The 27,327-nt window shown below is 38.8% G+C and overlaps 1 long non-coding RNA gene and 1 pseudogene across 3 annotated transcripts; both read left to right on the forward strand.

Moving 5' to 3' along the window:
• Nucleotides 1–132: 132 nt before the first annotated feature.
• Nucleotides 133–7,559, forward strand: LOC149268281 (uncharacterized; annotated as a pseudogene).
• A 167-nt stretch (nucleotides 7,560–7,726) lies between these two features.
• Nucleotides 7,727–24,534, forward strand: LOC149268282 (uncharacterized). 3 transcript variants are annotated; one of them, XR_016270883.1, is made up of 4 exons: nucleotides 7,727–12,430; nucleotides 12,487–16,256; nucleotides 16,307–16,740; nucleotides 16,840–24,534. It is a non-coding gene; the product is annotated as an uncharacterized LOC149268282 (long non-coding RNA). The 3 variants fall into 3 exon arrangements; XR_016270882.1 differs by having other exon boundaries at nucleotides 7,742–16,256; nucleotides 16,840–23,396; nucleotides 23,447–24,534; XR_016270884.1 differs by having other exon boundaries at nucleotides 7,746–16,256; nucleotides 16,840–23,880; nucleotides 23,977–24,534.
• Nucleotides 24,535–27,327: the final 2,793 nt, after the last annotated feature.

The raw sequence follows: 27,327 nt of genomic DNA on the forward strand, positions 1-27,327 counted from the left end.
ATGCGTGGGTGCTTGTGTGTGTATGTGTTTGTGTATGTGTGTATGTGTTTGTGTATGTAAGTGTGTGTATGCGTTTGTGTCTGTATGCGTGTGTGTGTATGTATGCCTGTGTGTGCGTACGTGCGTGTGAAAGACGCGAAAGATGATTGAAATAGCTAACACTCCAAGGGTTCAGGGGATCTCGTACGCGAGCAGTCTCGACTAGAGCTTTCTTACTTGTTTCTACTGTTAAGAATTGTGCCAAAATTAATATAACGTCAAGTTCCCTATTGATGTATTATTTTTAATTTCCTTTTACTTATGCTGGTTTTACCAACAATTTTCTCAGTTTGCCATTTACAATCCTTCCTAATAAGAATTAAGACAAACTGATTAAGAATAAATTTCCTATGCTCAAAACCAGGGTGGGTGGGAGAAAACCATTCAGTATCTAAAGACGATTTTGATGTAGCGTGCATGCAGTACAGAACAATTTTCTCTTTGATACGTGGCATATATGGTTTCTTTTCAAAAATGGTCTTAAACGTTTCGAAATGCAGTTGTATCATATTATAGAAAAGGTCAGAAGGGGCTTTCAACTTAAGATATTTATTTATGTTAAGGCATTTGGATATTTGCCTTCTGAAATATTATTATATATTATTATAAGAAATTGAATTATTATGAATTATTAATTGAATTATTATCGAAATTGTATAGGTTAAGTAATTGAAGCTGAACCACTGTACAGAGAAGTTGTTATTGTACGCGCTAGCACGGGAGTGTCGCTCTCCAAAAGATCGCTCTCTCGCTGCTCGCTGTTAGATGCGCATAGGTGCGCTCTCTACTGTGCAAGCTGCGCTTGCGTTCATGTTAAATTTAATAAATTCAGTACAAAATTGAACACCGGTGCCAGCACTTCGTATATTTCAGAGAGACCGCAAGTTGCTGTCTACTTTTTTTTTATAAATATTATACACTGGCCATCGAAGGACCAGACTCCTTTTGGAAGGACATTTTTGGCGCCCCCGGGTGGACACTCTCTGGAATTGAAGGAAGCTGGATTATGGATTTTGTGGATAATCAGGGAAGTACATAAATACATAGAGCACATAGATGACCAAGTAATGCAAGCCATAAATAAATAAATGCATTACTTGAGACATACAAAATATTAATGTATGTACAATCTACGCCTATGTACATTGTGTTGAGCTTATTTCAAATTGAAATTTAAAAAAATAAATAAAAATAATAATAAGGTGCATATTGACCTTTGATCTGCAAATAATTCAATCTCTATTGCCTCGCATAATCCAAGTTTTCTTTGGCGCCGCTAGTGTGTTACAGTTTTTTTTGCTCATTTTCGTCTCGCACTTTCGTTTTGCGCTTGCGCTCACAGCTCGCTCTCGCTCGCACATAAAAGTTCGTTCTCGCTTGCACAGATAATTGCGCTCTTAATTTACGCTCTTCATTTGCATGCGCGCTTGCAATATCGTTTGCACTCGCGCTTGCACTTATAGTTGCGCTCTCGTTTTACTGTCTCGCTTGCACATATTAGTGCGCGCTCACTTTGCGCTCAGTGCATACTCACTTGCTATATCGTTTGCACTCGCGCTTACACAGCAAATTTCGCTTTAATTTACGCTCATCATTTGCATGCGCGCTTGCAATATCGTTTGCACTCGCGCTTGCACTTATAGTTGCGCTCTCGTTTTACTGTCTCGCTTGCACATATTAGTGCGCGCTCACTTTGCGCTCATTGCATACTCACTTGCAATATCGTTTGCACCCACGCTTGCACACGCAGCAGCGCTCTCGCTTTGCGCTCAAAACGTGCGCTCGTCACTTGGATATATTTTCGCTCAAAACTTGCACTCTCGCTTTGCGCTCATTGTATGAGCTCGATCTGCACTTATATTTTGGCATTCATACCGGCGCGCTCTCGCTTGTGAATGCATTGCACTCAGTCGCTCAACAGTCAAATATAACTCAATAGACCACTTGCCCAAATAGTCACTCAACATTTTGGTTGTTGTCTTCGCTATATCGTATCAACTGTCTGTAACAGTCACTCAAGTATAGTTTAACACTGCCAGCGTAATATATTGAGATTTATTACGATCGCGCGCATTTGTTAACATTCTTGAATTGCTCTTCGCTTGTTGTCATACATTAAGTGAACTTTTATTTGTTTCGATTGAAATTGGTTTCAACTGACCATCACTTATAGCATCATGACTAACAAGCGAGGAAAGAATAGGTCTATGGACGAGTCATCATCAGAGCGTGTCGAAGCTCTGTTGGCCGTTTACAAAAATGTTACAAACGACATAACACGCATTAATAAATCATTAAAAGATTACACTAAACCAGTAGAGCCATTTGAAATTGAATGTCGACTTGAGATATTGAACCGCTACATAGAAAAGGCCTTTAAGACACAACAAGAGTTGGACGACATTAACGCAGATTTAGTGCCTCGGTCAACGTTAGAAGATTTGTGTGTATCGACAAAAGCACTTCTTATGAAGCGAGGTAGTGATAGCCAACCTAAAAGTGAGAGTCCCGCTAACTCTACAATGATTAGCTCAGTGTCACATTCTAGGAATCTACCGAATATAAAGCTGCCAAAGTTTAGCGGAGAATATTCGGAATATAAGAATTTCATTGGACTTTTTGAGAGTTTAGTCGACAACGAGCCAGGGTTATCAAATATAGAAAAGTTTAACCACTTGTTGTCATGCTTGGACAAAGAAGCATTAGGCACTGTCAAGGCATATCAGGTGACAGATGCAAATTATCCAAAAGCGTTAGCTGCTTTAAAAAATGTGTACGACAATCAGTGTCTCATATTTTTTAACAGCATTTCAAAACTATTTGATCTCCCACACATGTCCGAACCGTCAGCATCATCTTTGCGCATGCTGATAGACTCAGTCCGTGCCATTTACGAATCTCTTTTATCGCTAGGATCTGATAAGCAGATTTCGAATGCCATGCTCATCCATTTGGTAATGATGAAAGTGGACGCTGGCACGCGCTCTAGGTGGGAAGAGAATCTTGACTACAATAAGCTTCCATTGTGGCAAGATTGTGAAGCTGCCTTGAACAGACGGTATCAGCATTTAAGTGCTGAAGACTCATCTGGTCCACGTCGTAAGGTAGCTCAGGATAATAAGAAAAGAATTGGGAAAACTTCTCTAGCTGTCGCTCTGCCAAGTGAGTCGCAGAGTCCCAAATGCGTGTTTTGTAAAAAGAACGATCACTTCATTCACTCGTGCTCGTCGTTCGCAGCAATACCTTGCCAGAAACGTTTTACGTTCGCAAAGAGCTATCCGCTCTGTATAAATTGTTTGCGAACAGGACACTCAGTGGCTGCTTGCAAATCAGCCCACTGTCGTGTGTGCTCTAAGCCGCACCATACCATACTGCATAGATACAGCTCTGAAGCGGCTCAAAGTAGCTCAGCAGTTGTATCAGCAGTCCCTCGTGTCACTTCGTCACAGATTTCATCTGTAAATCACGCACGGATAGCCTCTGATCAAGTTCTTTTGGCAACTGCAGTTGTGAAGATAAAAGATCAATCTGGATCTTATCACTTAGCTAGAGCTTTATTAGATTCCGGCTCGCAAGTAAATTTCATAACTGAAGAACTGGCAAAACAGTTGAAATTAAAACGGCAAAGATCTGGGATTCAATTGTTGGGCATTGCTAATTGTCAGTCATCTGTTCGGCACAGCATTCAAACTTCGATAGCGTCCCGAACGGACGACATAGAAATCCGAACAGACTTTGGTGTGTTACGTTCCATTTCATCGTATCAACCAGAGAAGCACACTGAAGAGATCAAGGTACCTGATAATGTACAATTAGCTGATCCTCAATTCCACAAGCCGCAACGTATTGATTTGTTGCTCGGTGCTGATATCTTTTTTGATATATTAAGAGAAGGCAAAATAAAAGGATCCGATAACAACCCAACATTGCAATTGACTGCCTTTGGTTGGATTGTATCTGGTCGCTGCCGAACATTGAATGCAGCTACTAGTTCGTCGACTTTCATTAGCGTCGTAAACGACGACATAGCTATAGATTCAATAGTTCGCAAGTTCTGGGAGTTGGAAGAAAAGCCAAATACAATTAATTCGAATTTGTATACCCCAGAGCAACAACTGTGCGAGAAGTCATTTGTGGAGACTATTTGCCAAACTACCTCGGGTCGTTTCAGAGTGTCGCTGCCATTCAAATCAAGCCCACATTGTCTTGGTACGTCTTACGACACAGCCAAGCGACGATTTCTGGCCTTGGAAAGAAGAATGAGCAAGCAAGAAGACATTCGGCCAATGTATATTGACTTTATGAAAGAATACTTGGCCTTGGGTCACATGAGCCCAACTAACAATCAAATTCCGAGAGAGCCGCATTATTTCATCCCATATCAATGCGTGCTAAGACCGCACAGCGCATCCACTAAACTTCGAGTAGTGTTTGATGCCTCTAGCAAGTCCTCCTCTCAATTGTCGCTGAATGATCTACTCATGGTGGGTCCGACCATCCAGCCGCAGTTATGGGAGACTTTGCTAAGATTTCGACTTCGTCCTTGGGCTGCTACAGCAGACATCGCTAAAATGTACCGTCAAATTGAACTTGACGAGTCCCACCGCAACTTTCAACTTATTGTGTGGAGGGAAACGCCCACTGATCCGTTACAAATCTTTCGATTAAACACAGTAACGTACGGGACAGCGACTGCTCCATTCTTAGCAATTCGATGTTTAAAACATCTAAGCGACTTGCATGCTTCCACTCATCCAGCTGCTGCAAGATCGTTAGCCCGAGATTTCTATGTTGATGACCTGTTGACAGGAGCAGATAGCGTCGAAGAATTGTGCTTGTTGCATCGAGACTTGATAGCAATTCTTCAAAAGTTTGGATTTCCTCTCACAAAATGGTCGTCCAATTGTAAACAACTCGCAGCACAACCAGCTAGAAACGATATAGTTATTGGTCATCAAGAGGACACAAAAACATTGGGATTAATTTGGAATCCAATGAATGACAGCTTTAGATATTCCATGAACTGTCCAGTAGAAGTTCAACAGACCAAAAGATCCGTTTTGTCATTTGTAGCAAGGTTATACGACCCCTTAGGTTTGTTAAGTCCGATCGTAACTCGTGCGAAGGTCCTTTTACAGGAAATGTGGTTGCACAAACTTGGGTGGGATGACCAATTGCCTGTTCAAATGAGGCAAGAATTTGAGGCAGTAACTAGCTGTTTCTCAAATCTAAACTCGTTGCATATACCTCGTTACGTTGGCACACTTAAATCGAAAGGATGTCAAATTCATGGATTTGCTGATGCCTCAACGAGAGCTTACGGTTGTTGTTTATACGTAAGAATGCAAACAGATAAGGGTATCACTACCAGGCTGCTAGTCGCTAAATCTAAGGTAGCGCCCTTGAAAACAAAATCTGTTCCGCGGCTGGAGTTGTGTGCTGCAGAATTGTTAGCTACCTTATGGGATGCGGTAAGGAAAGTACTTGATTGTCCTATTAATCAAGTCACATTTTGGTCAGACTCTGAGGTGGTGCTTCATTGGCTTCATTGTGGTTTTGCGGACCAGGATTTTTAAAGCTCTCTGACACATTGTGGCCAGCCAACCCACAAATCACCCTATCAAAGGAGTTAGAGCTGCTAGAGAAGCGTAGAACTGCAATTACTATGATCGCGGTCGATGAGGTAGCAAATCCTATCGTACATCTTATTGAGTCAACGTCATCATTTTCTAAGCTAATCCGCATCGTTGCCTATATGTTCCGCTTTATCAATGGAAAACAAGAAAGTCATTCTTCACTTGTTCCTACAGCTTCTGAGTTAAGCTTCGCATTCCTTGCAGTTATATCTGTAATTCAACACATTGAATTCAGCGAAGAAATAAAGAAAATAAAGAAGTCAGTCGTGTTGCAACCGTCATTGCAAAAACTGACACCATTTTTGCACCCACATCAGCATGGCAGGCGTATGTTATGGTTGCTACGAGTAGGAGGTCGTTTATTGAAGGCACCATTAGCACATAATGCCAAATTCCCATTGTTGCTTCCAAAAAAGTGTCGTTTCGTAACGCTTTATTTGGAGCATTTGCATCGCTCTCATTGCCACGCCAATCCCCTAGTACTAATGGGCCTGCTTCGTCAGCAGGTTTGGCTGGTCAATGCTCGACAGGCTTGCAGTGCAGTAGTCCGAAAATGTGTACATTGTTTTCGCTACAAGCCGAAACTCTTATCCCAAATAATGGGCAATCTTCCCGCTGATCGCTTACATGGAAATAGGCCATTTGAGATCAGTGGAGTGGACTTTTGCGGTCCAATACTAGTTTCGCTGGGAATTCGGGGCAAATCGCCAGTCAAAATGTATATTGCCATATTTGTTTGCTTTACTTCGAAGGCAGTGCATCTTGAATTAGTCACCGATTTAACCACAAATTCATTTCTAATGTGTTTATCCAGGTTCGTTGGTCGACGTGGGCTTGTCCGGAAGCTGTACTGCGACAATGCCACCAATTTCGTGGGTGCTGCACGCACGCTGGACCTCAAAGCTACGTTCCATGGCAACACAGCGGACATGGAAATGTTTGCTGCGGAGCGGGGCATGGAGTTTGTATTCATCCCTCCTCGAGCGCCGCATTTTGGCGGCCTTTGGGAAGCGGCGGTGAAATCCGCCAAAGGTTTGCTGCTGAAAGCGATGGGCAGCGCTCGACTACGGCAAGACGAGGTGGCCACCGTGCTGGTCGAGGTCGAGGCCGTGCTCAATTCGCGGCCAATGGTCGCTCCCAGCAGCAACCCCAACGACGGCGAAGTGCTCACGCCAGGGCACTTCCTGATAGGAGCAACGCTCGTGCCGCTGCCAATCGCGTCCACAGAGCCAGTCGACGACGCCAAGCTGACACTCTTAAAAAGATGGCAGCTGACATCCAACATCAAGCGTCGATTTTGGAACGACTGGTCAAGGGACTACCTGCTCAGCCTGCAGCAGAAGTCAAAATGGACGAAGGAGAGACAGAACATACAGGTCGGAGCAGTCGTGCTCGTGGGAGAGGACAACGCTCCTCCACAACAGTGGATGCTAGACGTGGTGACGGAAGCCATAGTCGGAGGAGATGGTAGAGTGCGCGTAATTGTCGTTAAGACAAAAAATGGCACATATAAAAGGGCAATTCATCGCGTTGCACCACTGCCACTCCACTAATACACCATGTTATTGAAGCCCTGCGGCCTTTCAACGCGGCCGATGTTAAGGCATTTGGATATTTGCCTTCTGAAATATTATTATATATTATTATAAGAAATTGAATTATTATGAATTATTAATTGAATTATTATCGAAATTGTATAGGTTAAGTAATTGAAGCTGAACCACTGTACAGAGAAGTTGTTATTGTACGCGCTAGCACGGGAGTGTCGCTCTCCAAAAGATCGCTCTCTCGCTGCTCGCTGTTAGATGCGCATAGGTGCGCTCTCTACTGTGCAAGCTGCGCTTGCGTTCATGTTAAATTTAATAAATTCAGTACAAAATTGAACACCGGTGCCAGCACTTCGTATATTTCAGAGAGACCGCAAGTTGCTGTCTACTTTTTTTTTATAAATATTATACACTGGCCATCGAAGGACCAGACTCCTTTGGAAGGACAATTTATATAATGATAATTTTTATTGAGTATTAAATACTCAGAAGAACACTGCATTTCATCTGATGACTTTAAAAGATTTGTACATACTTCACAATCTGTTCTTTGCAACAGCTTGTGTAGAAGATAGCCAGCAAAATATCGCAATGCATTTTCATTAAAAGCATTTTGTATATTAGCAATCGTGGCATCTAATGACAATTCTATTTCTAAATCAGCATCAGGTTCAATATCTGTAGCAATATGACGTGAATTACATTGGTCATGAAATACAGATAGTTGAGACCCACTATCTTCTATGATATTGGCCAACATGAGATCTTCATCTGGAATGCAATTTCCATAGATAACATTCTTGATATTATAGAATTAAATTCAAAAATGGTGGGATTGGTATTTGTCGCTCCCCGACTTCTAATTAAATAAAATAAATTTTCTAATGGGTCTTGGTTCAATTTGGATGTGGCAATAAAGAAAAGATCATTGTTGTCACTCCAAATATTTTCTGCCAAAGCAATTATCGATGAGATTGTAATTATCATCCCATCCATGCAATGCACTTTGTGTGGATAATGCAGATTTTGAAAATAATCACGCATTTTCAGAAGGTATTCGTGAATATTATTTTTCTCCCTAAGAGCACATCTATAAGGATTGCTATCAAATAGCACATGACTATTTAAGCAATCAAAGAAGTTATTAATTTTTTCAATAAATATTGCCGTTGCAACTGCACTGTCTTTGCAATCAGCAAACCCACCTGAATCTATAACAGTGCGTATCGCAGAAGCTACACTGTGGCTAAAGATTTGTGTGGAAAATTTAACCTTCATTTTTTCAAAACAATTCGGACTGACATGCTTTAAAGTTAATTTCGGACATAAACGAGTTAAATTTTTGGTTTCAGTTTCATATAATTTTCTAATTATTCCCCATGAAACTGTGCCATCAGGTGTTAAAATATTATTCTTTAAAAGAATATTTCGAAGAGATTTTATTAGATGCGGTGCATCAAATATTGCAAAAATTTCTTCGCCATTGACTTCAAATGTAGAATTATTTAAATTAATACCCCATAAATCATTTTTCAGGTCAGTATGATTTATGCCACGGGCTGAAACCGTATAGCTTAAAACATACTTCCAGTTATCAAAAAGACCTCTAACAAGAAAAACACAGACTTGCTGTCCTAAAAACTTACTCCTTTTAACACCATCGTCCTCAAATCCCTGTATCTCGTCAAGAGATGAATTGTGCTGCAGATTTTCTAATAAGTCTGGATTAAATCCAGGAACTAAATTTTTCAAAATCGCCCATCGATTCAAAGATTTCTTACATGGGAGTCTTAAATTAAGAACATCCCTAAGATAATCATATGTCCTAGCTGAATAAAAATTAATATCTTGGGCAATTGCCCTTTCAGCACTATTATAGACATGATTATTTTTCAAGAGCATTCTACATAATACTTTTGAATTTTCAGAAACATGATGTAAATTGTTAATTGTCGTGAAGACATTAACATGCTTTTTTACCTTTCTAATTCTATAATAAATGTTTCTGTGTCGAGAGTCATTTTTAAAGCTAAATATTTCTTCTTTAATTTAAGGAATTCTTGCTGAGATTTTTTGAGGTCTACTCCCATATCATAGTATTTGTTCCTATAATATAGCTCATTTTGCTCTCTCTTCAAACAATTTGAGCAAAAAGAAGACCTACCGGCAGTTAAATCTTGCCATAATTGATTTTTTTTATCTTCCTCGTCACTTGGATTTGGAATGTTGCTGATCGGATGCTGCTGTTCTGTGTCAGATGGCTCAAAGCCATCCACTACTTTGTCTAAACTTTTCTTTGTATAGCTATAAGGAATAATATTTTCTTTCTGAAAGTCTATTGAATAAATGTCATCACTTACGTCAGCATTATTATTTGAGAGCAAATTTGAATTGCCCAAATTTTAAGTTGGAACTGCATTAACCAATTTACCAATATATTTCCGTTCAAAATGCCTGTTACATATTCTAGACCTTTTTGGGTCGAAATTATTTGGTAAATTACATGCTTTTATCCACTTGTTTAACTGAAATTCTTTAGACGGAAACGCAAATAATCTAACCGGAAAATGCATGGAACTTTGCCTGTAACTCGCACCACACGTTTCAATTATGCATTTCCCGCCATTTCTTCGTGAACATTTTTTGACACCATCAGTTGATTTTTTTATAACACTTGTCTCAGCCATAGTTTTTAAAAAAAAACTAATAATTTTGGCACGATTCTTAGCAATAAAAAGCACACAAAGTAATAAAAAAGGTCGTTTAACACTCCTTTCTGCAGATTTAATTCGAAATCGCTCGCACACTTAAAAGCCCGTGGCAAGCACAAGCCAATGTTCACGTATTATGAACACACATACTTACAATATTCCACAGGCAGCAACAATAGTTTCTCATACTAACACATAAGGGCTCATACATGCATGTAAAACGGGACAGTAACTGATGATTGACGAAAATACTGAGAAAGAATTGAGTTTCGCGACGCACGGACACAAAAGCACATACACGTAGCAAGGATGTATATGTGTGTGTACATGCTCGTCGCGAAAATGTATTCTTTCTGTGCACAACAGCCTGGGCAAATTGTAAAGCCCAAAATTTGCCGTTGGTTTGCCATGTGAAGTGAGCACATGCATACATGCATTTGTGTATGTGTATGCTTGTATGGGATGGCAAGCTAATTGTCTCTTGATTTAGTAGTTTGTAAATTTTGTATGATTTGAATCGTAGGGTGACTATCAAATGGGCCATTATGACTTAATTAGAAATTTTTGACAATAATGAGTAAAGCTTGAGTGTAATATGACATATATATTTCATATATTGCAAAGCATTTAATAAAGTTAGTAGTGTTTTACGATAATTTTTTCGGTTGAAAATGTGTATAAAATAATTTTAATTATATATGTCGGAACAGTATTTTTATCAGTCATCGTTTCGCGCAGCAAGTTTCGATCGCACTTGGATTCTGGACGTAACTAACTTGTGTCTCTCAATTATTCTTTGTGCCTACCATCGAACCTCACTCGGCGACAGCGACACAACGCTGTCGCCCCGCTAAAACGGTACTTCTTAAGCGACAAAATACAAATATTGGCTGATGCAATATGATGAAATCAATTCTTGGAAAATAGCCGAAAACTACAACCACACACATACAACCTCATTACACACCGACACTACAACCACACGCATAAGTGCGAAGGCATACAGAAAAGGGAAAATATACGAGTAGGTAGTAAGCACAATTATAGTGCTCGCCAACATATTAATACTACTTGCTTCGACACGGCCATCCTGACTCTAACACGCCCTCGTGTGTGAAATAATAACATTTAAGTCTTTCTTTTCTTTTCTTGTTTCTTCATATTTCCTTTTTTTTTTTTTTTTTTTTTTTTAACCAAACGATATACATCATTCTTTACAAAATCGATCTTCTTTTCATGTAATTTGTTAACTCGTATTAACTTATCATTATAACAATACATTTCCATTCAATTCATATAAAGCATCAGCTTCTATGTGTTACCAAAATACCTTAACATAATTATAATTTTTATTTATTATTATTATTTATATTTCTTTGATAAGTAGTTTTGTTAGCATTCTTCTTTAAACATTATTTACTCCATTTCATTCAACATTATATAATCAAATGCCCCACACGCCATGATCAAAACTACATCAGTACGTTTTGCACTTGTGCTTGCATTATTATATAATCAACATTATATAATCAAATGCCCCACACGCCATGATCAAAACTACTTCAGTACATTTTGCACTTGTGCTTGCATTATTATATAATCCAGTACTCTGCCATTTTCTTTGGCCAGCTGTACTCTTCACTCTCTTTAGTGACTTCACTCTCCTTCACTTTCTTTAGTGACTTCAACATTCTCAACCTTTTTATTCTCACTGTCTTTGCCATCTTCAACTGTATTATCAATTTCGGCAATATTATTATAATTATCACACACATTCAATTCTTCGGGCACTTGCCCCTCTGGCAATCTTCTTAAATCTTCATTAGCATATTTGTAGTTTCGTTTACTAGTTAGAGACCTTAAAATGTATCTGTCACCCTCTAGGACTCTGATTATTTCAAAAGGCCCCTGAAACTTTGGACTCAATTTAGTTTGATGCCTCTCTTCACTTTTTAGTAACACAAAATCTCCAACTTTGTGTCTGATTACTTTCGCCTTATTTTTATCAAATCGTTGCTTGTCATAAACTGAGTTAGCTAAAATATTCTTTTCAGCCTGTGCTCTTACATTTGGCAGATCAACCTCATGGTCAATGTCACTGGGTGGGAGTAATCCTAATGGGCGTGCCACCTTTCCCAATAGCATTTCTAATGGACTAGCTTTCGTCACACGGTTAGTTGTACAATTGATTGCCAACTGCACCTCTCCTAACACATCCTGCCAAGACTGAGTTCCAGCTTCAACTGCAGTCAACATATTTTTTAACGTGCTCATGGTTCGTTCCACTTGGCCATTAGCTCGGCTAGCACCAGTACTAATCAAATGCAAGTTTATTTTCTTATCTGCACAGAATTGACTAAACTTTGTACCCGTAAAACACCTCCCCTGGTCAGCTATTATTCGGTTTGGTACTCCAAACAAGTGAACAGCGGATTGAACAGCATTTATGCAACTTTCACTATCTAATTTAAGGCTATGACTAAGATAGACATACTTGGTAAACGCGTCTACTTGAACGATAACATATTCCTTCTGATCACTTTTGCCACTTAGTTTTCCAGTTATATCGATATGGATAGTGTGCCAAGGAATATTGATTTTCGGAATTGGATGTAATTCAGCTTGTATTTTGCCTGATGATGATTTGGACACTTTACAAGTGATACAGTTATCAACGAATTTCCTAACATATTTTGCCATATTGTCAAACCAATAGAAATCGTAGACTTTATCTAGTGTCTTCTCCCAACCTAAATGCATTATCGACTCGTGTACTTGATTTATAACGGACCATCTAAAGGCACGTGGCACCACTGGTAAACAATGTGTTCTGCCATTTCTTTGTATTTTCCGGTGAAGAACTTCTGCCCTTAGCTCATAGGTTTTCGCTATGTCTTCAGCAAGAGAAAAATCTTTTAATTTATTCACAATTTCGGCTATGTCCGAGTCTCGACGCTGTTCAGCAATGAGCCAGTTACTTGAAATTTCAGTCAGATTAACTCTTTTCTCTTCAATCATCCTAACTGCGGAAGTAGGCTTTAGCAAAGGAGGGTTTCTTGACAAAAAGTCGACGTGCGCCATTCTTTTTCCCTCCCTATATTGAATATCAAATGTAAACACCTGCAAATAAGCCCACCAACGTTGAGCTCTGGGGGTCAAATCTTGTTTATTTTTTGACGCCTTTAGCGAGTTACAATCAGTAAACACAGTAAAATTCCTTCCCAACAAATAGTGTCGAAAATGCTTAATAGAGTTTACAACAGCTAGAGTTTCCAACTCATAAGAGTGATACCTTGACTCTGCAGGTGAAGTAGTTTTGCTATAGTATTCTATTACATGAGGTTTGTTGTTAATTTTTTGTAATAAAATTGCACCGTAACCATTACAACTTGCATCTGTATGCAACTCAATTGGATAATTTGGGTCGAAAATGATAAGCACTGGTTTATCAGTAAGGATATGAATAACTTTTTTTCGTATCTGCTCGTGTTCAGTTTTCCAACTAAATTTATTTTTCTCTGAAGTTAAAAAGTACAACGGTTTCATCAACTGTGAAAATCCCTCAATAAATGTCGGAAATAAGATGCCAAGCCAATGAATTGTCTAAGTGTTGTGACTGACTGTGGAGGTGGCAGAGCAGTCAACGCTACTATCTTCTGAGGATTCGGACGAATTTCACCCGCACTAATACTGTAACCTAAATATTGAATCGATGTTTTCAAAAAGGAACACTTTGTGATGTTGAATGAAAATCCAGCCTCTGTTAAGGTGTTTAAAACAATTTCTAATCTCTCTAACGCTTGACCTACCGTTGAGGCAGTTATCAATATGTCGTCCATATAGACGATAACATATGAATTTGCTAATTCACCTAAAGCTTGCATCACTAAGCGTTGAAAAACAGAAGGTGCATTTTTAAGTCCGAACGGCATAGATAAGAACTCATACTGACCATCAGGGGTCACAAACGCTGTATACTCAATTGAATCCGAGTGTAAAGGAATTTGATAATACCCACTGGCCATATCTAAACAAGTAAAATAATTAACACCTTGAAGTCTATTTATTTGATCCTGTATAAGTGGCAACGGATACTTATCAGCCACTGTATTCGAATTTAACTCTCTATAGTCTACACAAAGTCTATCCGAACCATTTTTTTTCTTGACCAGCAATATGGGGCTTGCGTATGGTGAGCAGCTTGATCTAATTATTTTGCATTTTAACAATTCGTTAATTTTTTCTCTTACTAAATCTCGCTCGCATGGACTTAATCGATATGGCCGTCTTTGAACTGTTTTATTTGGGTCGATTAATCTAATTTTCATTTCGCCAACTTTCACTTTAGTAACTGGAATGCCATTTATAAAAGAATTTGAATACTTTGCCAACAATGAATTAAGTTTTATTTTATCTTGAGCGTCAAGATCAGTATCAATATCGGTCGGCTCACTGCCGGTACATAGATTAATTATTTTAGCCCTTGAAATCTTAAATTGATTCGATGAAAGAACAATATCACCACAATATACCACCTATGCCCTTTAACATAACAACATTATTCAATCTCTTGCCAGAAAACTTTTTACTTACCTTTTCTTTCATTAGCGAACACTCTGCTCCAGAATCGAAGGTGATTTCAAAATTTTGGCCTCCATGATTCATGTACCCCTTTGGTGTCGCCACGCTGCACTGTTCCACTCGCTTTTCCTGGTTGAATATCTTGTTGTTGTTAGTTTCCTTCCTTGGGCAATGGGTAGATATGTGGCCTAATTCTCCGCACTTGTAGCATGTCACACTCGATTGTTTGCGGTGTTGATCCTCTTGTCTGATACGTCGTTCATTAGCACTCGGGAAGTGGTTTTGTTGTTTCTTGAGTTTACATTCAATCATTTTATGGCCCAATTTACCGCAAAAGTGACACTCTATCGATGACTGTTTTTGCCGTTTAGAAAAAGTTTCGGATTGATGCTCTATGAAGCCACTCTTCCGCTTATTAAAAGTGAATGCTTTTAATTCAGCCTGCAGATCGCCTCTTGTTTGGATATTTGACGTGAAACTTAAACGCTGCAATCGGCAATCAAAACTTGCTAGCAACGCAAGAGTGACAGACACGGCAATCTCCTCGGTTTCCATTTGGCGCCATTTCGTTGTCAGTTCCGTAACCATACGGCTTGCATGGATTGCAAGACACTCGCCGTCAGTCGGTCGATTTGACAGCATATTCAAAAACATTGCGGCTGGCGTTTCTACAGTGTCAAAGTGCTGTATGAACAATTCTTTAAACTCGGGCCAGGTATTTCTGCGTAACACACTTGAGAAAGCCATTGCGAAGCACTTCCCTCTAATGCTGAGGTTAAGGTCACGACCAACGCACTTCCCTTTAACTCATTTTCTTTTAGAATAATGTCAACAGTATTACACCACGATGATGCGTTGGCGCCCGACTTGTCTGGGTTAAATTTAGGTAGTTGCACTGATTTACTTTGCACTGTGTCTGTTGTTGTTGTTTGTAGAGCCCGCACCAATTCAATTAAATTTTTATTCTGCATTTCCATTATGGCCTTCCATGACGCATCTACTGTAGAAGGTAGAGGGCCAGATCCCACTTCTGATGTCGGAACAGTATTTTTATCAGTCATCGTTTCGCGCAGCAAGTTTCGATCGCACTTGGATTCTGGACGCAACTAACTTGTGTCTCTCAATTATTCTTTGTGCCTACCATCGAACCTCACTCGGCGACAGCGACACAACGCTGTCGCCCCGCTAAAACGGTACTTCTTAAGCGACAAAATACAAATATTGGCTGATGCAATATGATGAAATCAATTCTTGGAAAATAGCCGAAAACTACAACCACACACATACAACCTCATTACTGTAGTGACCGAAAATAAATAACAATTCGAGTCATAGGTATACACACAGAATAGTGGGAACAAATAATAAAATACGATTCGGTATGTCATGAGTCACCCTACGGTCGTTGTTGTTATCTATCTTTGTTTATCATTCGCATAGCGCAAGATATACAGATCATACGATTGCACCGCAAGCACAGATTTTGATCGTACGATTGTACCGCAAGCAGACGAAGAAGAGATGATCGCGCGACTGCGCTTAGCGCCACTTAAACCAGCGTGTTTAGCTAAGCTGCCGATCATAATTGAAAAGATCTTTGACGATAGCAGACGCGACGTTCAGATCATATATTAAATTAAAAGCAAAACATGGGTGAATTATTATACTGCACAAAAAGATTATATCCGTGGATAGTGCGAACAGCAAACCATTTAAATAAGTGTCTAGTGATTTGGCAATAGGTACGTTAAAGTATTAGAGGTTGTAATTCGCTAATTATTTAATAATTTAGGTGACCACCTTGATTTAGCTCAATAGCTAGAGCTATCACCAAAGCCCAAAGACTGCGAAAGAGTAGTTGGTTTTTTTATGTGACTCGTGCGGTCAACGGCATGCAGCGATGAAATAAAAGACCTGACTGCGCAGCAGATTAACCTACCACGAAGACAAGATACCCTCACCGACACGGAGTCAACTCTCGACGACGTCAGTTTCATTAACGGCCAAAAGAGAGACTTCACCCACAACAACCAGAAATAAAGAAATCGGGATCTCTAAAACAACCTACCCCATGACGTAGGACAACCTCGTTTAGATCTCGGCCTTGTCCCAATACATTAGTTAAGTAAGGACCCGACGGAAGGTAGAGCATTGCGTCAGCTGATGCGCTAATGCAGGAACACAGCGAAGGTAGACAGAGCAGACTATGTGCGCTGCTCTAAAAAGGTTTTTATAAAGAAAAAAAAAAAACAAAAAAAAAAGAAAAAAAAAAAAAAAATAATTAGATCAAGAGACCTTTATATTTTTATGTTTTAACCCCAACAGCTAAAATCAACATACTATCGTCATCTTGGGCCCAGGGATACAACGGTATGCAGATATATATATAAAAACAATAAAAACGCTATGTAAGTAATTGAATGATAAGAAAACAAGAAAAATATAAAGTTCTCTAAAATCTAACGTTGATAGACTTCAACTAAAGTAAATAAGAAATATGGAAAAAAAAACATAAACTATAATATACTTGCGTAAATGTAGTTGGAAATATTTAAATTATAATGAATTTATACGTTAATAGAATGAAAAATTATACAAAATCCAAAAATGAAGTAAGAAATGAAAGAATTATAAAATTATAATGGAAACGAAAATGTAACGCTAGAGTTAAAACTAAATGTTGTAGATAATAAGAAATATTGTAAACAAACATAATTAGGAATATAAGAAAAGGCATCAACATATAAGTATAGGAGTAGTATTGATTAGAAAACCTTATCATCTCCCCATCATACCTCTCTCTTAGAATGTCAATGGTATTCTGACGGTTTGATTAGTTTTTTTTGTTTAATACTGAATTAAAATGATGGAAATGAATATGAATTCATAAGTTTTTTGGTCTGTCGACTATCCATGCCAGGATCGTGTAAGGTGTAATATAGTCTTAAAGACTTGATTAGGGACGATACAACTAAAATATAGTATTGTCAAGGTAGGGAGGGTAGAGACGAGGGACGAACAACACCTACTGTCTCTCTGTCGGTCAAAGTCATGTTTAAGTTTACCATATTAATATTGCGTGTCGGCGCATTGGTCCAAATACAGTCAAATTCGAAATATAGTTTCTGAAGCGCACTATAACTAAAGTGTGTTAGGGTGCAATAGTGTAGAATAGGTGGAGAAGAACCCCGACAATCCGGCGAGCTAGATACGAGCATAGCAAGAGTGCGCACCTCGAAGCCTTCTACACGCCATAAAGCAAGCCTGTACATAACATCCGCAGGCGACATACAGCGCTCTCGTCGAGAGAGTCGCAACTTAGTCAAACCCGTACGCTACATAACTTTAATGGCGCCCAACGTGGGGCCCGAGACAGTACACAACTTTAATCAAATACCACTGTGGGAGCATAGACAGTTTAGTTTTCAACCTTTTAGTACTGTCTGGGTTCCTAAAGCTCACCCATCAATCCATCCATACAATTCATGTTTTAGTGAACTAAAAGTCATTTATATATTTGTGCAGACAACATTCTCTTACGCTTAGGATCTTTTTCGTGGAATTAGCGATTGCAATTCATTGTTTTGGATTGGTCGACCTGAATAGACCTACAGCTTCAGAGGGTGATAATCAATAAGTATATAATTGATGATATACAAATTGTAGAATACATCTCAATTATTTTTGGAACACAGTATTCTTACTTCAGTGTGAGAGCTGTCCAGTAATTGAATGTTCTGGTTAATGAAATAGAACAATTAACGACAATAGGTGTAGACCACTATGTACTAGACTGACACCATCTTATAGTTTCTGGCATGGAAAAAGACAGACATATTAGTACCCCAAACAATTTTAATCCTTAATTATTAGTTTTTAAATAGTCCAAGCAAAATGTCGGTGATCCATAGCACGGAAGATATAGCATCCGCATTGCAAACGGAAGAACCTTTTTGCTGTATGTGTAATGAAGTATTAAATAGAAATGATCTTGTAGCAAAAACCCCATGTAGGCATATTTTCCATAAACTTTGTATTATAGACCATCTTAAGGTAACTCCAAAATGCCCAACATGTAACGCTGATTGCACGGCAATGGCCTTAACATTCTCGAACAATACCTTGTTTGCAGAGCTTCGCTCGGAAGCCGGCCCACAACCTGGTGCAAACGAAACCCTTAGTACAAGTGGCAATAGGCTAAATTACCCTAGGAGAAATCAAAGATCCACTAGAGGTCGAGGGATAAGTCCAAGGCGGGGTATGCAAACTCGATCCACCACTCGACAAGAATCTGACCGTAATTTGAACACTACTAGTATCGGACTTAACAACCAAGACGAGATAGCTACCTATATTCAAGCTTCAATAAATATCCAACAGCAGCAATTGGTAGAACAACTCACGTCACACTTATCAAAAATTATTGAGACATCTCTGCAAAGTAAATTAGAATCTCTTAAACTGGTCCCACCCGAACAACCACCAGCCTCTGCTAACGACAGCAACCTTAGGATCAGTAATACAGACATACAACAGTCTCATTACAATAACGTTGAGAACATCTCTAGGTCTAGTGTCAATCAGAATAGCTCCATTTTAAATAGTTCACCTGGGAAAGTACCCAACATTATGCAAAGTTGGCACATCAAATTTGATGGGTCCAAGAATTGCATGCGAACAGACGAATTTATTTATCGCGTTCGTTCTCTCACCAAACAAAATTTGAATAACGAATTTCAACTCTTATGTGACCATTTATATCTATTGTTTACGGGTAAAGCTAGTGATTGGTACTGGAAATTTCATCGTACTCACTCCAACTTTACCTGGGAAATCTTTTGCTTAGAGTTCAAGAGGAGATTTGAAGATATAGAAACCGATTATGACATATGGGAAAAGATTAGGAAACGTCGCCAAGGCGAAAACGAACCATTTGATGACTTCCAATACTCAATAGAAGATCTTGTTGATAGACTCCAAAATGGGATACCTGAAAATGAATTAGTTGATCTGTTGATTCGAAACGCCAAGCCTATAGTACATCACGAATTACTTCATTTAAATGTTTCGAACAGATCGCAGCTCCGAAGAGAAATCAGGAAACACGAACAGTTTTATAACGACATTAGAACTTTTAAGCCTCGGGCTGTGCGTTCATACGTCACAGAATTGTCAGTACCCAACGATTCCGAACAGTTATCGGATGTTGCTAACGTTTCAGAGAACTTATCCGAAATACAAAGACATACCACAAAAACAGTTCAAGTTTGTTGGAATTGTGACAAACCTGGTCACAGATTCGACGATTGCGTAGGGCCTAGAAAAATATTTTGTTTTGGCTGTGGAGCTAAAGAAATATTCAAGCCTATGTGTCCGAAATGTAACCCTTCGGGAAACCGGAAACGGGATGTGTCAACCAACACCAAGTAGACACATCCTCCGAACCCATTGATAGTCAGGATATTGGCATCAAACGGACCACCAATATAATTCTTCCAACACTCACTTTTCATTCACACCTTTACATGAAAGAATACGAAATTACAACGTAGTCCGTAACCGAATTTTCAATAAAATAGATGAATTTAGATATAGAATTAAGCCTAAGCGTTCAACTAAACGTTTAAGAGAATTCTGGAAAAGTATACGGAAGGTTAGGAGAAGGTTTATATCAGCCATTTTTCTAAGCTCAGATAATAGACTTTTCACTGAAATTAGTATAGAAGGTAGAAGTTATATAGCCCTGCTAGACTCAGGAGCCACAATAAGTTGTATTGGCGGCTCAGCAGCAAAAGAATTGTTATTGAACAAAAAAGTTAGAAAATGTTCTGGATACATTAAAACCGCGAATGGAACACCTAGCAAGGTAATAGCCAAGTTTACAAGTCAAATTAAATACCAAGGGAAAGAAGCAGATCTAGAAATGTTTATCATTCCAGACTTGAAGCAAGACGTATATCTAGGCATTGATTTTTGGGATAAATTTGGACTTTTGGACAAAATAACGTCACAAGACGGTGTAGCAGAATTAGATGTAGGTACCGCAGATGAAAATATAGACCCACCCAACTATCATGTATTGTCGAAAGAAGAGAAGGCACGACTTGATAAAGTCATAGCAGTTTTTCCATCATTCGCTACTGAAGGTCTTGGTCGCACCAGCTTAATAACGCATTACGATAGATGTTGGCTCTGCAATACCCATAAAACAACGTCATTGGCCAGTTTCGCCAGCTATTGAAAAGATTATGTTTGCTGAAGTCGATAACATGTTGGCACTAGATGTCATAGAAGAGTCAAACAGTCCTTGGAGTAGCAATTGTGTTTTAGTCAAAAAGGGAGAAAAATATCGACTCTGTTTAGACTCGAGAGAAGTTAATAAGGTTACTAGGCGGGATGCATACCCTTTGCCTCATATTGATGGCATTTTAAGTCGCTTACCACCAGCTCGTTTTATTACCGGCTTAGATATGAAACACGCATATTGGCAAATTCCTCTAGACGAGAAATCTCGACAATATACGGCTTTCACGGTCCCGAATAGACCTTTATATCAGTATAAAATGATGCCCTTCGGTTTATGCAACGCCGCACAAACACTATGTAGATTAATGGATCAAGTTATTCCAGCTCATTTGCGAACACGAGTCTTTGTATACCTAGATGATCTCCTTATTTTGTCTGACGACTTCGATTCACACTTGTTGTTGTTGCAAGAAATAGCACTTTGCTTACGCAGAGCAAATCTTACAATAAACATAAGCAAATCAAAGTTTTGTATGAAAGAAGTCACCTATCTCGGATTCATAATCGGAGACGGTCAAATAAGAACAAATCCCGATAAGATTAAAGCCATCAGTGAGTTTCCTGTTCCTACCACTGTGAAACAACTACGGCGATTTTTAGGTTTATCAGGTTGGTACAGACGATTTGTTGAAAACTACGCCACTGTTAGTTTTGCTGTGGCAAATGAATCAGAAAGATTTATCCGGCAGACTTGCCAGATGGTCCATGAAGTTACGAACCTTTACGTTTAGTATTTTGCACAGAAAAGACTCACTAAATGTGGTAGCAGATACCTTATCTCGGCAAAATGACCCAGCTATTGAAGAGATGACTTTTAATTGTCCGATAATAGATTTAACGTCACGAGAATTCAAATCACCCGAATATTTAAGTCTAATTGAGAAAGTCAAATTAAATCAATCCAGATTACCCGATCTAAAAGTAATTGACGATTTCGTTTACAAAAGAACAGAGTTTTCTTCTGGCGAAGAAGAACAAGAAAATAGTTCTTGGAAACTTTGGGTACCATCAACATTAGTGACTGAAGTTTTACAGCAGGCACATGACGCGCCAAGCTCAGCACATTGTGGTATGAGTAAAACTGTGGAAAAGATAAAAAGATATTTGTTTTGGCCTAGAATGGTTAGTCAGATTCGAAAATATATATCCGAATGTATCGTATGTCGCACGACAAAGAGCCCAAATACCATTCTTAAACCGCCAATGGGTAGACCCTTTTCATCTGATAGACCTTTTCAAAAATTATATATTGATTTGTTAGGACCCTATCCACGTTCCAAAAAAGGTAATATTGGCATGCTTATAGTTGTTGACCATTTCACGAAATTCCATTTCTTGTGTCCGCTTAAGAAGTTCACGGCTTCTAAAATTTGTGAATTCTTAGAAGGCGCTATATTTTACACATTTGGAGTACCAGAAATGATACTCACAGATAATGGATCTCAATTTAAATCCAGTGCTTTTCAGGCCTTCTTAACGAGTTTCGGTGTAACTCAAAAGTGCACCGCGATTTATTCACCACAAGCTAATGCTAGTGAGCGATTAAATAGATCTGTGTTAGCCGCTATACGAGCCTACATAGGTTCTGAACATACCGATTGGGATGTAAATCTGAATGCTATTAGTGGAGCTTTGAGAGCTTCATTACACCGAAGTACAGGATATTCTCCTTATTTTCTTGCTTTTGGTCAAAACATGATTTTAAATGGGAAAGATTACTCTCTACTAAGGAACCTAGATCTTTTGAATGATGACACCAAACTAAGCAATCAAGATACATTACAGATGCTGCGACAAAAAGCAAAACAAAACATAAATAAATGTCATGAAGCAAACGCCAATAGATATAATTTACGTAGTCGTAATGTTCAGCTGTGTGTAGGAGATACAGTTTATGCACGGAACTTTACTCAGAGTAATGCTATTAAAAGATTTAGCGCTAAGCTGGCACCAGTATTTATTCCAGCGAGAGTACACCAAAAGCGCAGTCCAAATTACTATGTACTTAAAACAGAAGACGGAAAGAACCTAGGGGTATACCACCTAAAAGATATACAGATTCGTACCTAAATTAAAATCATATGGTCTTCAGATAATGGTTCTTCGAGCAGGTCTTGCAACATTATCTGTGCTGTAGTGACCGAAAATAAATAACAATTCGAGTCATAGGTATAAACACAGAATAGTGGGAACAAATAATAAAATACGATTCGGTATGTCATGAGTCACCCTACGGTCGTTGTTGTTATCTATCTTTGTTTATCATTCGCATAGCGCAAGATATACAGATCATACGATTGCACCGCAAGCACAGATTTTGATCGTACGATTGTACCGCAAGCAGACGAAGAAGAGATGATCGCGCGACTGCGCTTAGCGCCACTTAAACCAGCGTGATTAGCTAAGCTGCCGATCATAATTGAAAAGATCTTTGACGATAGCAGACGCGACGTTCAGATCATATATTAAATTAAAAGCAAAACGTGGGTGAATTATTATACTGCACAAAAAGATTATATCCGTGGATAGTGCGAACAGCAAACCATTTAAATAAGTGTCTAGTGATTTGGCAATAGGTACGTTAAAGTATTAGAGGTTGTAATTCGCTAATTATTTAATAATTTAGGTGACCACCTTGATTTAGCTCAATAGCTAGAGCTATCACCAAAGCCCAAAGACTGCGAAAGAGTAGTTGGTTTTTTTATGTGACTCGTGCGGTCAACGGCATGCAGCGATGAAATAAAAGACCTGACTGCGCAGCAGATTAACCTACCACGAAGACAAGATACCCTCACCGACACGGAGTCAACTCTCGACGACGTCAGTTTCATTAACGGCCAAAAGAGAGACTTCACCCACAACAACCAGAAATAAAGAAATCGGGATCTCTAAAACAACCTACCCCATGACGTAGGACAACCTCGTTTAGATCTCGGCCTTGTCCCAATACATTAGTTAAGTAAGGACCCGACGGAAGGTAGAGCATTGCGTCAGCTGATGCGCTAATGCAGGAACACAGCGAAGGTAGACAGAGCAGACTATGTGCGCTGCTCTAAAAAGGTTTTTATAAAAAAAAAAAAAAAAAAAAAAAAAAAAAAAAAAAAAAAGATAATTAGATCAAGAGACCTTTATATTTTTATGTTTTAACCCCAACAGCTAAAATCAACATACTATCGTCATCTTGGGCCCAGGGATACAACGGTATGCAGATATATATATAAAAACAATAAAAACGCTATGTAAGTAATTGAATGATAAGAAAACAAGAAAAATATAAAGCTCTCTAAAATCTAACTCTGATAGACTTCAACAAAAGTAAATAAGAAATATGGAAAAAACATAAACATAAACTATAATATACTTGCGTAAATGTAGTTGGAAATATTTAAATTATAATGAATTTATACGTTAATAGAATGAAAAATTATACAAAATCCAAAAATGAAGTAAGAAATGAAAGAATTATAAAATTATAATGGAAACGAAAATGTAACGCTAGAGTTAAAACTAAATGTTGTAGATAATAAGAAATATTGTAAACAAACATAATTAGAATATAAGAAAAGGCATCAACATATAAGTATAGAGTAGTATTGATTAGAAAACCTTATCATCTCCCCATCATACCTCTCTCTTAGAATGTCATGGTATTCTGACGGTTTGATTAGTTTTTTTTGTTTAATACTGAATTAAAATGATGGAAATGAATATGAATTGATAAGTTTTTTGGTCTGTCGACTATCCATGCCAGGATCGTGTAAGGTGTAATATAGTCTTAAAGACTTGATTAGGGACGATACAACTAAAATATAGTATTGTCAAGGTAGGGAGGGTAGAGACGAGGGACGAACAACACCTACTGTCTCTCTGTCGGTCAAAGTCATGTTTAAGTTTACCATATTAATATTGCGTGTCGGCGCATTGGTCCAAATACAGTCAAATTCGAAATATAGTTTCTGAAGCGCACTATAACTAAAGTGTGTTAGGGTGCAATAGTGTAGAATAGGTGGAGAAGAACCCCGACAATCCGGCGAGCTAGATACGAGCATAGCAAGAGTGCGCACCTCGAAGCCTTCTACACGCCATAAAGCAAGCCTGTACTTAACATCCGCAGGCGACATACAGCGCTCTCGTCGAGAGAGTCGCAACTTAGTCAAACCCGTACGCTACATTACACACCGACACTACAACCACACGCATAAGTGCGAAGGCATACAGAAAAGGGAAAATATGCGAGTAGGTAGTAAGCACAATTATAGTGCTCGCCAACATATTAATACTACTTGCTTCGACATATATAATTATTTACGGATATAAACACATTTATAAACATGATTAGCCATAATAATATATAAATGTACTTATGTACATACATATGTATGTTCATACATTGTACATCTGTGTAAAGTGGCTATGACAGTCCGTAAGACCCACCAAATGCAAATGCTGGGCTTTAAAATTGCTACAAGCAGCTAGAGTAACGCACGCAGGTCACAAATGCTCATACATGTGGCAAGGGACTACAAGTGTGTGTGCATGCCCTTCACGAGATCATATTCTTTATGCGCCTCAACGCATTCATACCCTTCTTATAAATATATATCGAAACGCTTGTAAGGTAGTAAATTTAAGCCGGGGACAGACTCAGTCTGACCAGGGTGTACTCACAAGAAATTGATTTGAATCGTGAGACACCAGGGGGGGGATGTTAGTGATATGACCGGGAATAGGGAAAGAGGGAGGGGAAAACTCACTATGAGAACCGCCACTCACGTGCACCGCTCGCTTCGTAATCGCCTCGCCGCCGTCCGATCCTCTGCTTATCCGCCGCCGCCTCTCTTAATGGAAACTCTTCTTCGTTTTATCTCTTTTCTACTGAGTCGCTTTATTTTTCACTTTTGACTTAGCTTAAGCGCACTTAAAGATAACTTTCACAATTGAGTCTTGACTTTTTCCACCGACCGGCGGCTTCCGCTGCTCGATCCCGACTACTCATCCTTTTTATACCCTGAACCCATTTTCAATGGGAAATCAGGGTATAATGGTTTTGTTAAAACTATGTAACAGGCAGAAGGAGGCGTGGCAGACCCCACAAAGTATATATATTCTTGATCAGGGCGACGAGCTGAGTCGATTTAGCCCTGTCCGTCTGTCTGTCCGTCCGTCCGTCCGTCCGACCGTATGTATGAACGCGTCGATTTCAGAAGATATAAGAGCTAGAGACTTCAAATTTTTTGTAAAATGTTCGTAATTACAGCGCGAATATCAAGTTTATCATTAAAAATCGATAACTCATCCCGATTTTTTTATCGATAAAAACCCTTATCGAAAACCAGTTATAAAATTATATCTTCTACACCTTTATTGCTAGAGTCTTCAAATTTTTAAAGTATGCTTATATGCAATTTATACAATTTCGGTTTTTGTTAAAATTAACCCCCCACCTCTTAATTCACCCCCTCACCCTCACTTTTGTAAAAAGCGTATTTCAAATACTAGAGACTTGTGCTTTGGCAATTACATGCAAATCCTCGTTATAATCATAATCTGAAAGTTTCATGAAGATCGTACGTCCACAAAAAAAGTTATTAATCAATTAAGTTCTCATAGTAAGCGCTCACTGCCGCCCATGCGTGTTTATGCTTGTGTGTGTATATGTATGTAATTGTTTGTGTATGTGTGTGTGTGTGTGTGTGTGTGTGTGTGTGTGTGTGTGCGTGCGTGTTTCTTGTGTAAGCTGATAGACGCGAAAAATTTTTGAAATAGCTATTACTCCAAGGGTTCAGGGGATCTCGTAGTCGAGCAGTCTCGACTAGAGCTTTCTTACTTGTTCTTTTTGCCTTGCCCAAAGCGCTCGGCATCGGCGACGCAACTCTCCGCTCAAAACTCTCCGCGCAGGGTTGCGCCGCCGATCGCTGATAAATCACCAGCGCTTTGGCCGGCATTTTCAAATGTAAATTTAAATGGCATTTCAAACTTAAACCCTAATCGCCCCACCTAAATCTTAACTTTAACCTTATTTAACTAAAAACTATATATAGATTAAATTCAATATTAACTAAATGCTAAACAATTCAATTCAAGTCATTCAATATTGCATAATAATACTAAACAATAATAATACTAATAATACTAAACAACTCAACTAAAAATAAAATTCAATATCAACTTAACACTAAACAATACAACTAAAAATCAAATTCAATATTAACTTAATACTAAACAATACAACTAAAAATAAATTTTCATTTGTTATAAAAATCTTGCGAGGTGGTGATTGGCGAGCCGCCTCACACGCTAACATTTTGTTTGCATGAATGTCGCAAACGATTTTAAGATTTCGGTATACTCTTTACTCAAAAGGAAAGAGCTGGGACCGTCGCGAAGAAATTTCAATTTTTGTGCGCTGCTGAGCTTCATGATTTGAGAGCCCACAGAGAGAGAGAGAGAGAGAGAGAGAGAGAGAGAGAGAGAGAGAGAGAGAGAGAGAGAGAGAGAGAGAGAGAG

The sequence above is a fragment of the Drosophila arizonae genome, chromosome X, assembly GCF_054131065.1.
Source record: "Drosophila arizonae isolate 15081-1271.41 chromosome X, UAZ_ARI_1.0, whole genome shotgun sequence".
NCBI classification, from domain to species: domain Eukaryota; kingdom Metazoa; phylum Arthropoda; class Insecta; order Diptera; family Drosophilidae; genus Drosophila; species Drosophila arizonae.